The sequence below is a fragment of the Diabrotica undecimpunctata genome, chromosome 1 (assembly GCF_040954645.1).
Source record: "Diabrotica undecimpunctata isolate CICGRU chromosome 1, icDiaUnde3, whole genome shotgun sequence".
NCBI lineage: Eukaryota > Metazoa > Arthropoda > Insecta > Coleoptera > Chrysomelidae > Diabrotica > Diabrotica undecimpunctata.
The window spans coordinates 207,923,613-207,940,978 of record NC_092803.1 but is presented as its reverse complement, the minus strand read 5'-3'; the positions used below and the strand labels follow the sequence as shown (position 1 = coordinate 207,940,978).

At 32.9% G+C, this 17,366-nt stretch overlaps 1 protein-coding gene across 1 annotated transcript in view; it reads left to right on the top strand.

Moving 5' to 3' along the window:
* Positions 1–14,081: 14,081 nt before the first annotated feature.
* Positions 14,082–17,366, top strand: part of Prosap (SH3 and multiple ankyrin repeat domains prosap) — a 382,041-nt gene continuing 378,756 nt past the window's right edge. The window contains exon 1 of the mRNA XM_072521080.1: positions 14,082–14,216. The gene's annotated coding sequence lies outside the window, so the exon portion shown is untranslated. The remainder of the gene's footprint in view (positions 14,217–17,366) is intronic.

Genomic DNA, 17,366 nt, shown 5'->3' with positions numbered 1-17,366 from the left:
TAATTTGATACTTCATTATGGTTGTTCTATTTTTGGTAAGATTTGATCGTTCACTAAAAATTTAATAAAAGTGCGACAACATTGTCGCATATGTCGTTTTCATTGGCTATTTATGTAGTTTGAAAATCACTTATTGCATTTTAAAAAAAATTTATACAGGGTGTAATATTTAATACGAATCCCTAAATTAATTTTTCCAAAGCCAGTCCTGGAATTTTTTAGTTTAGCTAATACCAGTCGAATGCTTGACAGAAGTGTACTGTATCATGCAAAAACTAAAAAAATCAAATGAGCCGTATCAACACTACAGTAAAATGAAATAAATGGTCAATTACACAAATCACCCTGTTAATTAATAAAGAAGAGGAGTTGACATTTTTTAGTGGCCACATGATATGCTTCCTAAGGGACTCTACATATGGTAGAAGTATGTAAAGTTCCTCATGACTCACCCTGTATATACATTTTAACTACTCCAAATCTCTTTATACATACATACCTTATTTATAAGTAATTTCACATCCTACTCTACTTGAATTTTTTTTGATGACTGCACATATTTCTGCCATATAAAAGTATTCTTCATTTTTTTTTCCTCTTTATAAGCAATTCTACTTGTTTATTGGCGGATTAATACCTCTATGGAAGGTTGTCACTCCATCTTTTGCGCGATCGTCCGATACTTCTTCTGCCGATTGGTGACTTATCTCTTGCTACTTTGACGACACACGAGGCGACACGGTTACCGATCTACACTCCTAGTATCCAAGACGAGACTCTCGTGAGACCGCTCTACTCTCATTCCAAAAGAGCCTGGTGAGGTTAAACGAGCTGATCCCTCTCCTGGCCTTGTGTCAGGCGTGGTTTGGTTGCCCCTTCACGTACCCACCGGGAGAATCAAGAGTGGTAGAGGAGAGATCCTCGGCGTCGACCTGTCTACGTGCGAGGTGGAAATTCCTCCGCCTGCCGAGCATATTCCGCCCGTGGGGGATAACGGGTAGGTGAGGTAATCGCAACACAGGTACTACGGGAAAGGTGGAGCTCCACGAAACGTTTATTTTTGCATACGTGGCGTGGCCCCTTCACTTTGGTGTCGGACTCGTAGGGACAGAGGTTTCGTTAACGGTCGTATGCCGAAAGGCCAGGAAGACCAGGGTCCTGCCAATTTATTAAAAGGGCACGAAGCTAAGCTATACTACTTTGACGACACAAGTCTCCCCTATTCTGCTTATGTGCCTATTTTACACCTGGTTTCTATTTTTGCTGATTACTATTATTTTAGTATTCTGAGATTGTCATATTAAATTATTTTGCTCTTTGATTAAATCTATGGACCAGCCTTTGCAGACTATCTTCATCTTGGGCAATCTATATTGCGTCGTCTGCGTAACAGAGTATTATTATTTATTTGTTTTCCATTCTGTATTCTCTTCCTTTGTTAACGCTTTTGATAATTTTATCCATGAATAAATTGAGGAGCATAGAATTTAATGAGCCCCCTGTCTTATTTTGTTGCCTATTTCTATAGGTTCTGTAAGTTGGCCATTTACTGTGACTTCCATTTTGTTGTTTTGGTAGATAGTTTTTATAATATTTAGGGAAACTTCCCAATTATATAGAAGATATATTACATTTTTGAGTCTTACTCTGTCAAATATTTTCTTTATTTCCATCAGATACAGCAATGCTGGTTTATTATACTAATATCTAATATCTAATAATTTCTTAGTAATTACGAATATTGCATCTGTACACTATCTTCTAGTACACAGATCCTGTTATTCATCTGATAAACTTATCCTCTGATTCATTAGTTCTTGTAAAATTTTAGTTGAAAGTTTTAGGATAGTATTTGACAATTTTATACCTCTGTAGTTTTCTGGCTGTTTTTTATCTCCTTTTTTGAATAGTAGAATTAGTTCGCTCGTTCTCCATTCTTCCGGTATTCTATTGTGTTTTATAATTTTATTAATTATTGTTATTAATTGTTCTGTCATTGCTGCTACACAATATTTCAGTAATTCGTTTGGTATTTGGTTGTGACCTACTTTTCAGCTTTTCAAGTATTTTACGAACTTCTTATATGTTCTTCTTGTATATATTTAAGTTCACCATTTGTGGTTATTTCTGATATTACCCGTTCTAGTGTCGTTTGTATTCCCTCTACATAGAGCTTTTTAAGGTAGTCAATCTATGTATTATTTTCTATGTGATTTGGCCTTTATCTCCGTCCTTTGACCTGTTATAAAGCAATGAGCTTTGACAATATAAAAGTATTGTTTCTCAAATTGTTTTGAGCAGCATAGTAATTATTTATTAAATTAATATTTGTGAATTATTAAAAAATCTTCCCACGACGTTTAGTTTCGTCATTTTCCCAAGAAAGTACGTTTTAAGTGTTAAAATATTAACGCATTTTATGGCTGCTAAGCATGCAACTCAGGAACTAACTAAAATGTTTATTCTTCGCATGCAGCGATCTAAAAGAACAATAAACCTTTAAAAGCATATACTATTTAATAGTTTTTCTGCGTAAAAGTTACTATAGGTCAAGTACACCTTGTTTTGCAGGAAAATTTGTTCTGAACAGACATATGAATAGAAATTTTCGTTAGTTACTATCTGTAAAATAAAAATTACTAATTCGAAAATTGTATCTAAAGAAGATTTTTGTTTCAATGTAGTCTTTTTCGTCGTCATCACCATCAGTATGTTAGTCGTTTCTGAAATGAGAAACTTTCTTATAAACTTAAGTATTTTCTAATGATAACATTTTATACCTAAACAGATTATGTAGCAACCCACATTATTGGTTTATTAAAATTACTTTAACATCAGACAAATAATTTCAAATAATTTTAAACTTATTTATCACTGGTTTATGACATTATGTTGGGATTATCAGCTGTGTCACAAAAAATTAATGTTCTTTCAATCATTTTCAAATTAACAACATTCTTATGAAGGATTAAGTACAAAAAAGAAGGATTATCAATATAAATAATTTGCTTATTCTGTCTGTCTAGCTGCCCGTAACGAAAACATCAGCGCCACCTATCCACAAAAACTATTACTATTTCTGTAGCAGGTGACGATCTCTGCAACGTGTTAAGATTTATTTACTTGAGCCTGTGTTCGATCATGAACAGCTTTACGAAGCTTTTTAGGGTTAGACAGAGATGCGACATTAAAGTTTAAGTTTTGGACACTTTACAAGGAAAACTCACCACAAGGAAAACTGTTGAAAGATAGCAACAAAGTGTTCTCGAGAAAATGTAGTATACACTAACTTTTTTTAATCTATTTTAGTTTACTGTACGTGATTTCGTCTTTATATATTGGTATACTTTTTCAATTATGTTTTTAATAATGCTCCATATACATTCCCAGTGAGTTTGTGGCAAATATCCTCGGTAATTTTCACAGATTTTTGCTGCCACCTTTACGTATTGATGAAATACATAAAGATATTATAATAAAGATAAGCAAATTGTCGAAACAACTTTTTGAATGTTCCAAAACTATACATAAAGACAACACTGATACCCTGTCAAATACTATGTTTTAAAATCAGACCGAAAAACCCATTATCGCCATGTTTTCCCACATTCTAGATCATCATTAACCTCAACGTTACCACCCGTTTAGTTTTCACCCCGTACATTTTGACATATTCTTCCATTAAGCATTTCCACCGGGAGAGACAAACAACCCCAATATTTTGGGTCCATAATTAATCACTCCTATGTCTGACTGTAGAGAGATGGGTTTAGCTGGTTGGGGTAAAGAGTAACTGTTATTCAGTAAATACTCAGCAAGAAAAAATTGTTATTGTTACATAAATATATTTTATAAAATGTATCAATAATTCTTATATCTCAATGTGCAAAATAACCAATGAACATTAGCAGAAAGGTATGCAGGTATACAAATCAATCAACATACCCAAATAAAAATAATGACACTAGAAATCCTAAGATTTCTACTTGCCAAACTAAATTCAAATTTTTACCCCTGTGCTTTCTACAACTTGCAAAGCAGACAGATTGATAAATTAGTAGACAAGGGAACCAATAATTTGCATTCCACATGCCGTTCATAACGGCAAAAATTCTTAGTGAAATTAGTTTCTAGTATTCGAAATCGAGTAAAGAACTAAAACAGAAAGACGGTATTAGATTTAATTTCAATAAAGGGCGTTTGCCAGCCGATTATACGTATTTCAACCTTATTAGGTCCATTAAGAGCGACATATGCAGTTGCTCTGAATCGAAATTAAATTAAATTACTGATGAATCTCATAAAATTATTATATACAAAACATTGTTGAAAACATCACATATGGAGCAGAAACATGGACTCTAACGCAGAAAGATGAAAGACTTTTGGGAATATTTGAGCGAAAAATACTCCGCAAAATATTTGGAGCTATAAACGACCAAGGGCAGTGGCGCAGAAGATATAATTTTGAATTGTATCAGCTCTTTGATGAGCCAGATGTCATAACGTTTATTAAAACACAGCGACTTAGATAGGCTGGATACATAATACGAATGCCAAAATACGACTGCTAAAAAGCTAACCACAGGAACACCTGTAGGAAGAAGAAGCAAAGGCCGACCGCGAATTAGGTGGTTAGATGGAGTTGAAACCGACTTACGGATATTAAAAATCAGAAGATGGCAGGAAACCGAACAGAATGGCGACGAATCTTAGAGCAGGCCAAGATCCACAGAGGATTGTCGAGCCAAAGATGATGATGATGACTGATGAATCTCAAAACTTTGAAGAAGAAAAAATAAGATTTACAGTGCGCGCAACAATAGCACAAAAATATGGTCAAAATAAATAGACGTATTAAATACCACAAGTAAAGACCAAAATTGTATATACTACTAGATGAACATACAGGCCCACAAGAATCAAGAAAGGTTGTAAAATAATTGTCAAAGAATTAAAATCACTAACAGATTACCAAAGACAATAGTGGAAAAACAAAAAAAAAAAAAAACAAAATGTACCGCAACTGTATGAAAGAGATGAAAGAAATTATTTTGTAATAAAAATTAAGAAACTAATCTTTTTGTTCTTGTACCATAATCAGTTAAGGTTGGAAATCATGTGAGTAAAGTAATTTCCATTTTGTGTATCTTGAAACTGTGAAAATGAGTCCAAACTTGTCCAATATTTTATATTTTTTAAACACAAATGATTGTGGCTTCCCAGTTAATTTTTTCTTCAATATTAAATTAAAAAAAAATATTTTTAGAGTGTTTTTTATAACATTGTCAAGGTATAATATTTTTTCTTTTTTTATGTCAGAAATCAACTTGCTTAAAGAACCCTTCAAGAGTCTTTTATAAATCAAGGCTTCTTAAAGATATTCCTTTGAGCGTAAAGATTTCACAACCATATAAGAGAGCTGGAGTAAATATAGCAGGGAACGAATCGTAAGCGTAAGTTAATGTTTAATGGTTACATAATAGATTTATCAGTTTTTTTGTGGGAAGTGGGAAGAAACTGGTACCAAATAGTGCAAAACAGGGAAGAGCGGGGAACTCATTGGAAGGCCTTTGCCCAGGAGAAGATGTAAATAGGCTGAAGAAGAAGAAGAAGAAGACAGTAATGCTAATCTCTTAACTCTCACGAAAGTAGATTTCTCCTCAGCACCGTCAATATGAGACTAAAATCCATTTTCTTGTTAGATATCTCCCCAAAAACGATGCAAATTTGTTTCAAGAAGTAAAACAATCAAACTTATTGTAAATATTGACCAAATTATAGAAAAATCTCGAGATTTCAATCTAAAAACACATTTCTCCTATATCAAGTACTTGAATTGACTTCTATAATATAAAATGGGCAAAAACGTGGCTCATACATAAAGAAATTGTAATCTATTACGATTTATCTATATTTAAAACAACTACATATAACATTCTTCTAACAATTTCAAAATGTACAATACAACATTCTTCTCTGGTTTTTACAATTTTGTCATTTTGATCACAAATATTCTACAATAATTGTTACCCAGAACTCATCCTTTATTTGAACTGTACTGAGAGCTATCCGCCCATCAAGAATTACCTTTAAAGGATTCGCTAATACGTTTAGGACGTCCTAGGGTACACCCTAACCCCAAGCCTATAAATTGTTATGTTCCTCGGGCAGATAACGAAGGAGCTTTAAAGTAACGATTAAGAGTCCAGCTCTGGCCCTTCGAAATTTTCCGGATTTAGAGAAATGCTCCTGCCTTCTGGTTTTGATCCGAGCGGTTCTTTACCTAAAACTGTGCGGTTGTTGTATTTTAGCGCTAGTCGAGCGATAAGAACGAGGGTAGTTGCAGGGTTGCCAGCAAGCATTGTTGTTTTAGTTTAGCGGCATCGTTGCTTTAGAATAGAAACAAAGGAATTATAATTGACAGTTTGAGCAAATATTACCGAACGTATTTATATTATTATAATGATAGATTATTGTACAGTACTTCAATATGGTCCAATATATTGTTTTATCGTTGAATATCCACTCGACCAATGCGAAAACAGAGGAAGAAAGAAAATAATGATAAATTACAAATTGAAAGTTTATAATGCCGTTTGAAAAGATGCAGCAAAATTTTTGACCTAATCTGGTACCCTAATCACTGAAATGAAAAAGTATAATAAACATTTCTATGTTATTAGGCCTGAATTAATGATTAAAGATGCGTAACAAAGTCCACGTACAATTATTAAACTTTTTCTTCAAGTGCGTCCGCGACGGAGGTCGGCAATCATCATAATTCTTCTATATACCCAACTCAAATGATTCCAGATTTTTCTCTGATGTCGTATTTAAAGTCCAAGCTTCCATTCCATATAACCAAGTCGAGAAAACGTGGCAAAAAGCCAACGTAACTTTTAACTGCAAGTTTAAATCTCTTGTGCAGAGCATTCTTCTTATTTTAATTTCCTGGAAATAATCATTTGTGGAGTTAATCATTGTTACAAAACAAGCATATTTGTCTACTCGTTCGATGTTGATTTTGTTTATTAGAAGATTCTCGATATTTCTTTGAGTTTTCGATAATCTCATAAATTTTGTCTTCTTGACGTTCATTCTTAGATCGTATCCTCTTTCATATTCCTATCTGGTCACCAGCCTCTAAAGGTATTCAATATTTTGGGTTAATGGGAACTTCATTTATCGTTGTTTTAGCTGTTTCACCTTCTAGAGCTTTTTTCAGGTTCTCTTCCGAGCAGGCATTAAAAAAATTGGCAACAATGTTTATCTCTGTCTCATCCCACATCTAATTTCAATTTGCTCTAACAGCTGTTCGTTAACACGTCCTTTGGAGACTGCTTATAGTATAACTTTCATGATCCTGAAGTTATTATATTATAGTGTGGCATTGGGCTTCTACAGCTCTGATCTAACTAAGTGTTCAGATCAACATTTTCACCAGAAAAAGACAGATATTGCTTTTCACTTCAATAAAAACTTTACAATCGGAATAGGTCGCAGCAGCTAACTCACATAAACGACCATCAGCAGAATATTCTGCTTAGATTTTTGTTTCAAAAATTTTCTATCTAAGTGTTTAGATTTTTTTAATCAGCAGGCCACCCTTAATCGACTTAATTAAAATTTTAAACAAAATATACACTTTTAATTTTCACGAAATTTTCAGCAAATACAGACATCCAAGTGGAAATTTTTCTCACGAACCGTTAGATGTAGGAAAATTCTGAGTATGGCAGAAGAACGAGCGGCCAATTTTATGTAGGAAATGTGTATTCCCTTGACTCTCGGACCAAAATTGACGCCAATATAGCCGATTAACCAAATTCGATAAAAATCCAAGGGTACCCCCTTTTAACATTTTTTCCAAATTTTCCAAAAAAAAAAATTTTGTTTATTGTTTCGGTACATGCACTTGGTCTAACTTATTCCAAGCATGTGATTTTTTCTGTTCCCTTAACCCCAGTTTGCCGGAAAAGAGGAAAAATCGAATTAAAAAATCTACAGTTTTTTATATTTTTCGGCAAAACGGTGCATAATTTTTAGCCACATTTGTAGATTTTTTTAATCAGCAGGCCACGCTTAATCGAAATAATTCAAATTTTAAACGAAATATACACTTTTAATTTTTACGAAATTTTCAGCAAATACAGACATCCAAGTGAAAATTTTTCTCACGAACCGTTAGATGTAGGAAAATTCTGAGTATGGCATAAGAACTAGCAGCCAATTTTATGTAGGAAATGTTCATTCGCTTGACTCTCGGACCAAAATTGACGCCAATATAGCCGATTAACGAAATTTGATAAAAATCCAATAATCTGCAGTTTTTTCGATTTTCCGGCCAAACGGTGCATAATTTCTGGCAACGTGTTTAGATTTTTTTAATCAGCCGGCCACCCTTAATCGAATTAATTAAAATTTTAAACAAAATATACACTTTTAATTTTCACGAAATTTTCAGCAAATACAGACATCCAAGTGGAAATTTTCTCACGAACCGTTAGATGTAGGAAAATTCTGAGTATGGCAGAAGAACGAGGGGCCAATTTTATGTAGGAAATGTGTATTCGCTTGACTCTCGGACCAAAATTGACGCCAATATAGCCGATTAACCAAATTCGATAAAAATCCAAGGGTACCCCCTTTTAACATTTTTTCCAAATTTTCCAAAAAAAAAATTTTGTTTATTGTTTCGGTACATGCACTTGGTCTAACTTATTCCAAGCATGTGATTTTTTCTGTTCCCTTAACCCCAGTTTGCCGGAAAAGAGGAAAAATCGAATTAAAAAATCTACAGTTTTTTCCATTTTTCGGCAAAACGGTGCATAATTTTTAGCCACATGTGTAGATTTTTTTAATCAGCAGGCCACGATTAATCGAAATAATTCAAATTTTAAACGAAATATACACTTTTAATTTTCACGAAATTTTCAGCAAATACAGACATCCAAGTGGAAATTTTTCTCACGAACCGTTAGATGTAGGAAAATTCTGAGTATGGCAGAAGAACTATTAGCCAATTTTATGTAGGAAATGTGTATTCGCTTGACTCTCGGACCAAAATTAACGCCAATATAGCCGATTACAATAGAATGCTTTTAAATATGCGGCTTGTAAGGTCTTATTACAATAATAATAGTATGAAATAACATAACATGTTTAATAATTATTCTCATAGTACTAACGTTTTCGGTTTTGACTTAATATCATTCCGAAATGCAAGTAGATAATTAAATTTAAAACTTTATTAATAAAATAAAGAGTTTGTTTCCCTTATCTTATAGTAGTCTATCTTGTTTAATTTTAGGACATTTATGTTTTAATATAGTCAATAAAACACGCATATATCTCTTGATTTACATCCAGGCATATTTGTATCAGTAAATTAAATGAAAAACGAGCTTCACGCATTACTAGGTCTTTCCGAAACCTAAATTGTGTATTATTATTGTCTATGTCCAGTTTATGATATATTCGGTTATGAGTGGAATTAGTACTAACTTAGTAGTAATTTTAGCACATGGGATATCAAGTTATTGGTGCGGTAATCGCCACATTCTCTTGCGTTTTTTTTTAATAGAAACAAATAAAGTTCGACGTTAACCAGTCTTTGGGTAATACGCGTGAGCTATAAATTTGGTTAAAGAATGTCACTATAACATCAATGGTGCTTTTTATCTACAATTTTTAGTAGTTCGATAGGAAGCATGTCAGGTCCAACGCTGTTATCGCATTTCATTGTTTTTAATGTGTTTTCCTCTTTTGTAATATCTGGACCTGTTTCTTCTGAAGTAAGTTCTATGTGTTCCAGATCCCTTCTTTTATCATCGAACAGTTCGTCGATATATTTTCTCCAGCATTATACTTTGTTATCTGAATTTTGTTGAAGACGGAATTAGAATTAAAGGAGAATGTATCAATAACATCAGATACGCGGATGACATGGTGGTATTCGTTAAGAGATATATATGACTCCAAGAGAATCCTCTAACAATAAAAACTTCCAACATCGAATACCTCAGTTACATCATAAGAACAGCGAAGGATATGAGTTGCTGCAATTAATTCTACAAGAAAAAGTAGAAGGGAAAAGAGAACCAGGAAGAAGAAGAATTTCCTGGCTGAATAATCCACGTATTTAGTTCAACACAACAACCACAAATCTTTTCAGAGCAGCAGTTTGCAAAATACAGATTACTATGATGGTAATCCGAAACAGATAGAAGAAGAGAGAAGAAGAAGATTGTACTTTCTCATCGGCTTGTGTTATAGTAATCCCGTGTCTATTCGTGAAATGTGTTCAAAATATATCCCATAAAATATAATAATGTCTTAATTTCCTTGTAAATTACAACAACAAAGTCAAAATAAACAAATTTCTTTTGGAATTTTAACGGAACTGAAGAAACTATTCCGGTTTATTTTTGGCAGCTGCTACTTGAATGGAATATTAGCGATAAAAAATGATGTCTCGCAATTAATTAAGGATTAAATAAGGATTATTTTACAAAAATACCTGGTAAACTTGGTGGAAAAACTGAACAGATTTAAATGATAAAAAGAACGGAGAAAAGGAATAAAGAAAGATATCGAAGGAAAGAGAGAAGATCTAACAGAAAATAAAGAAATAAACAAAAAAGAGACACAATTGTAAAAGATTTATAAAGACCGGTGTAATTTTCCGTCATAAAATGCTATCATGCATTTCCAAATCGATTATAAACAGTTTTTATCATTTACTATTTTTATTGGGAACTACCCAAAACTTCTTTATCCAAACATTTATTTTGGCAATTCGATTTCCGCTTGAGAAATCGTTTGTTGATTTATTTAATTTAAAATGTATTATGAGAACCGTTTTCGGAGTGGAAATCAAAACGTCAAAATAAACTCATTTTAAACTGAAAGTGTGATTAACTCCCAATAAAAATAGTAAATGTCACAAGAAAATTGCTTTAGAACCATATAAAAGTTTTATCTTCTAAATCATTAACAGTCAATTATTTAAAGCCCATTTATATTTTCTTTACTATAAACTTTTAAATGATAATTGTAAAAGCTTGTCGAAACATAACAACTGTTGCTTGAATCAATCTCTTCATTTTATAGCGAAATATTATTCGTTCATTTTGAACTAACTGATCTACAGTTTATCCTAGTCGGTTACAGCTTTTCCAACGACTCGGCAACGTCCAGTTTATAGTTCAAAGGGAAAACATACGCCTGCGCTTTCATCTAGATTGCAGCCTTGCCACATTGTAGCGTTGGGCAATTGTTTGAGCGCAAATTAATATTTCAAGGAATATGAGCTTTGCACAGATGATTATGAAGTGCAAATGATGCGGCGGGTAGAAATAATCTGTAAATATTTTAGGAGACATTCTCGTTAAGCTAGAAAGTGGGATGATTTATTTATACTTTGTAATTCCAAGGTAGAGGATTAGTCATATGTAAAATAAGTGAAAAGATCAATATAATATGCAAAGAAAAAAGTTTTTGGATATACTAACAGAAAACTAGAAGACGTATTTTTTATAATTTACACATAATTACGAATAGATCTATAGTTTTGGTAACTGGATTAAATCAACTTTAGCTAAAACGTCTTTGTTTCAAGGTAAATGTCCAGGAGTATTTTTGTATAAGTTGTATAGTTGTAACGTGTCCAAAATCCGGTTATGTCCTGCCTAACTTTTTTGACTTAAGTTGTCGGTGGCTTTTGTGTGCAAATAAAGTAAATAATACCTCAAAGGAAATGTCGAAAAGGAATATCTTTTCGATCTAAATCCATTCTCTGCTGAGCAATATGTAGTGAAGTTCCCTACTGTTATTTGGAGACCCCTGTCAAAGGGTTAGATATTTTTGATACCTGTCGTAGTTGTTTATATTTTTATCTTTTGTTCGCTTATTTTTACCTTGTTGCCATCTAGTTCTTTGGGATGGTATTCCAAGTGTTATCGTATTTCTAATGTTCTCAAGGCCTCATATAGCATCGTTCGATTTAGGGAGTCATATGCGTGTTTAAAATCTGGTTTAAAATTTTGTAATAATTTTAACGTACTTATTTGATCAGTAGTTATTCTTTCTTATCTAGAAACTTCTTCGTATTCTCCAGTCACTCTGTTATCATATTTTATCTTTTCCTATCTTTTCCTAAACATTTTTGAAAGTATTTTATGGACTACTAATGGTGCTATACCTCTATAGTTTTCACACTCCGTTTTGTCTGCTTTTTTATAGATAGGACAAATAAGAGCACTATTTCATTTGTTCGGCATTTTTTCCTTTTGCCAAATTATTAGTGTCAAGTAAAATATTCTTTTCTTCAATTTTTCACCACATTCCTTAAAAATGTGGTGAAACTGGGATACCCCTTTCTCCTGCACTTTTGTTATTTTTTAGGCCTCTTATTGTTTCTTTGACTTAATTTAGAGTTCTTTCCTCGCACGTCCTTTCTTCATCTTCCTGCCAATTGTGATTCCCCTCAAGTTCCTCTTGTTGGTCTGTATTTAATAGATCTTTGAAATATTTCGCCCATCTGTTTAATCTTTCTGTTGTTACACCTAGAAGTAAGCCTTCTTTGTCTTTGTAATACTGTGGATTATTCTTTATAGTTTCTCTGGATTTCTTAACTTCGTGTTAGAAATTCTTTACCTTTTTGTTTATTTAGGCTTCTTCATCTTCAAAAATTCTTTTCACTTTGCTTCTTCTTGCCACATAGTTTTCGATTGCATTTTGGACATTTTCTTTATCTCTTTGTAGTTTTTCCCTGTTTCTTCTTGCCAAAACATTTCTACATTCTTGCCGTCTTTTATATGCTCTCTTCCTATACACTTTTCTGCTGCTTTCGACATGGCTGTCTGTATGGTCTGCCACTCTTCATCTATATCCTGTTTGACTGGATTCTCTAGTTTTTTATTTATTTCTTCGTCTAGTCTGTTGACAACCTGCTTCTCTTGAAGGCGCTCTAACTGGTAATTTAATCTATCCCTAACAGGTTTTGGTATTATTGGTAGCTTGTTTTAGTTTTGCTATTATTAGTATTTGGTCACTGTTGCTATCTGCACCTCCGTAACTCCTGCTATCGATTATTGCCTTACCATGTTTGTTTTCAATTAGGACATGATCTATCTAATTTTTTATTTTTCCATCGGGAGAAGTCCATGTTACCTTATGAATGTCTTTGTGATGAAACCTTGTGCTAGCTATCTTCATTTTGTTCTCTGTACCAACTTCTATTAACCTTTTCCCGTTTTCATTTGATTCCTGATGTAAACTTCATCTCCCTGCTATTTTTCTATATTTTATAGAATATAGAAATATATTATATATTTCCTCTTTAACGACTTTCGCGTTCATGTCACCAATGATTATTTTTATATCATATTTTTATATTTTTATATCGTATTTCTTTATATTTCCTATTAGGGTGCTTTTCGTAGAGCTCTGTTTTGGTTTCTTTAAGTCTTTATCTTCAGCGCGCGCATGTACATTAATGACACTTATCTTCCTATACTTTCCTCTTACTCTCAAGTAACATATTCTGTCTAGGAGTAGACGAGTACGAAATTTATATCAACGTTGGAAGGGCCAAGTTGATGATAAATGATAATCATTAGATAAATTTCTAAAACGATATTTGACCACTTTCATTATTTAAACAATACCTTATATTTAGAAAAATATTGTCAACTAAAACATTCTAAAAGCTTTTTGGTCCATTTAAATGTAAAACCGAGAAATCTGAACATTTCCCTGAACCTAAGTAAGTTAATTCATATCACGAATCTGTCCACCCTCAGCCATTATCTTCAACTTCCAACTAACACACCCTCGGATAACATAAAACCCTATCCGCTACATTTCTTACAATATTCTTGTTACTTATCCCCATAACTGCGCTTCATATAATCCCTAAAACACATTCCCTTGCACATCAGATCAAAACTCGCGTAAAATAGACGGCAACGTTGCACGGCCGCCCCCAAGAATAACAATTCAATTCAACGTTTTCCTCGCAGGAGGCAGTTGCTGAGAGGCGGTGGAAAGTTTTTTAGCAGGGGGCGGTTAACTCGGATCAATCTAGGAGTTTTATACAAAAAGAGAAGTATATTGAGAAATTTTGGTTTATTATCGGTAAAAGTGTGGTGTGGTGTGTGTTCGGGTGTAATCAATTGGATATTTTTCACAAAGGAACACTTGTAAACAAGGTAGGTCTATGGAAATTAGCGAGAAAATCATAAATTTACGTTTTTAATAAAGGGACCGTTTGAATTGCTTTGTTTTTGTCAAAATGTCTTAAACGGTATCACATAAAAATCATATTTTCTTTTATTTAACTATTAGTATTTATATTATACCTATATTTTATTTAGTATTGGTCTTTACCCTTTATTCAAAATGAACTTATTTTAGAGAGGTGTACAATAAATGCAAATCAAAATTATGTTATTATATACACGAAGATCACTATCAGATAGTCTAAATAGTATTGTCAAGAATCAGATTAATTTTATCATCATTATTAAAAGATTTAGAAATGCAATAATCGCATTCAAGTCACACACTGGTGTAGAAATATAGTCATATCACAAACTTCAGTAGTCTTAAACTGAAAACAATCAGAAGAATCGAAAGTGAAAAATATGATTTAGGTATAATTAAAGATACATAAAAATAAGAGACTAAACGCTATGGATCAGGAACTCAAACACATTTCTTTGAGAAAACGAATAATGAAAAAAAAAAAAAACGATGGCTAAAAGATGAAATAATGTACATGATAAAAAGTAAAAAAATGGTCTAATCGATTACAGGCCAATAATAGACATAAAACAAAAAAGGGTAATTTGGAAGAATTTTATAGAGGAAAAATTTGAAGAATAAATTAATTATCATCTAATGTAATTTGGAACAGCCGCTCTACAAATTATAATCGGTAAACTAAACAGCAATTAAATAATGACTACTAAAGAATGGCATTATTATAACACTTCTTATAACTTCTACTAAGTTCTTTCATATTATTTTTCCCTGGATACCATAATTTGTATCTCTCACCTATTCTTTTGTTCTTTGTCTTTTCCACTTGTTATATTAAATGCAAGTAATTTGTAGTTCTCCTTGGTATAAGCATATCTTTATAGGTTTACAAGACCCTATCTTGAATTTTCTAAGCCGTAATGGTGTTCCCCTGAAATAGTCCTCATCCGGAAATCAAATCCGAATTGGGGCTCCGCTTTTGAAACATTTTTTTTCCGGACGTGCCATCGTTACAGTTTTTGTTAAGTTGGAGGGAAGAGGTCTGTATTAGTATGGCCTGAAAATATTTTCAGAATGTAATATACGTTCCAAATAGCTTTTTCTAAATGTATATAAATAGATCAATCTTGTGCAGTTTTTCGAAGATACCAGACCGCTGTGGCCACTGGTTTATGACACTGAGGATAGCCAATTTTCAAGTGGTTGGTGATACTATTTTTTGAAGGCTGTGTTTTTCTGCTATGTATTATCACAGATATACTTATTTCATTCATAAATAAACTTAATATAAAAGAATTATAAAATACTGGTTGCAGCACGCAGCCAGAGAAAAAATTAAATATCTTGTTTTTTGGGAGCTTCTTGATGATATAATATTTACAAAATATACCAATATTAAAAGTTTTATGATATTTAGTATCTGTATTGGGTATTGACCATATGACTAAATAGTCCAGTTGATATATTTTTTAACATCCCCTTCTTGGTTTAATCGCTCCATTAAACCATCCTTTCATTTTGCGGAAACTTCATAAGGTGGGCTAAATTTTTAATCAAACAATTTGTAAAAAAAAGTAAAAAAAAAAATTTAAAAATTTATGTTTTTTGCCTTTTTCGCTGCTATATCTCTGCAGATATGTATTTTAGAAAAAAAATTGTAAAGACAGGAAAGTTTTGCAACTCAATTTCCTACAAAATAGATGAACGAACGTTATTAAGCAGGCTAAGACCCATAAGGGGTTGTATTGCCATTAGAAGAAGAAGAAGAAGAACAAAGCTTAAATGCACTCTTACATGTTTAAAAAAATTTAAAAATTTAAAATTTTTGCAGGCTCTGCATAATTTTAAAAATTAATAACTTTTGTTCAAAACTTTAAAATGCAAAAATATTTTGCAACAACTACTTAATTGATGGAGCAAAAGAAGCATAGCTGACGGAGAAATGTATGGAAATTGAAACACTACAACGTAAACATGATGATTCGAAGATACAGCACGAAGTTCGACTGAAATAAACAATACCTACGGCCCAGAAATAACAAACGAAGAAGCAACTATGACCATTAAACGGATTAAAGATGAGAAATCATCAGGGCCTGATAAGGTGTATGGTGAAATTTTAAAGCTATTAGAGGCACACCAAATCACAGCTCTTACGAAGCTTATTCAACAACATCTAAAAGACTGGTTACTTAAAAAAAGACTGGCTACTATCAATATTCATTCCACTTACTAAAAAACCAAACACTAGAAAATGTGAAGAACATATATTAATAAGTTTGATGAGCCATGTACTTAAAGTACTCCTTACTATCATTCACTCGCGCATATACACCAAATTTTTTTTAGTTTGCAAGTTCTAATACAGAGAGCCAGGGATGTCAACTGTGATATGTATGCATGTTTCATTGATTTTGAGTAGGCATTTGATAAAGTCCCACACGGGAAACTACTCGATATCCTAAACACATCAGGACTCGATGGTAAGGATATAAGACTCATCTCAAACTTATATCTTTAACAACAAGCAACAGTGCGATTGGAAAATGAACTGTCTGAGATCTTCACAGTCGAAAAAGGAGTTAGACAGGGTTGCAAATTGTCACCGGCATTATCCAACATATACTCTAAAAACATCTTTAGGGAAGCCATGGAAGAATCAGAAGATGGGATTGTTGTAAATGGCCAACTTATAAACAATAGATATGAAGACGATACAGTGTTGCTGGCAGATAGTGCACAGGAGCTTCCAACGTTGTAGAAACATGTAACAAATACGGTCTAAAACTAAATTGCAAGAAGACAAAAATAATGATCATTACCAACAACGCCAATATAACTGCCCAAGTTACAATAGGCGATACACCGTTAGGAGTGGAAAAAATATCCTATTTGGGCTGCAATAATAAAGATACTTGGGATCCCAGCTACGAAATAAAAACTCATATTGAAAAAGCCATAGGCTCTTTCAACAGCCTTAGGAAGATTCTCTGCAACTTATCTTTAAGTATCAATATACGCATAAGAAATACGCGTAATAGAGGCTCTAGACGTAAACGTATATCCTGGCTAGCCAATCTTAGGAAGTGGACTGGTCT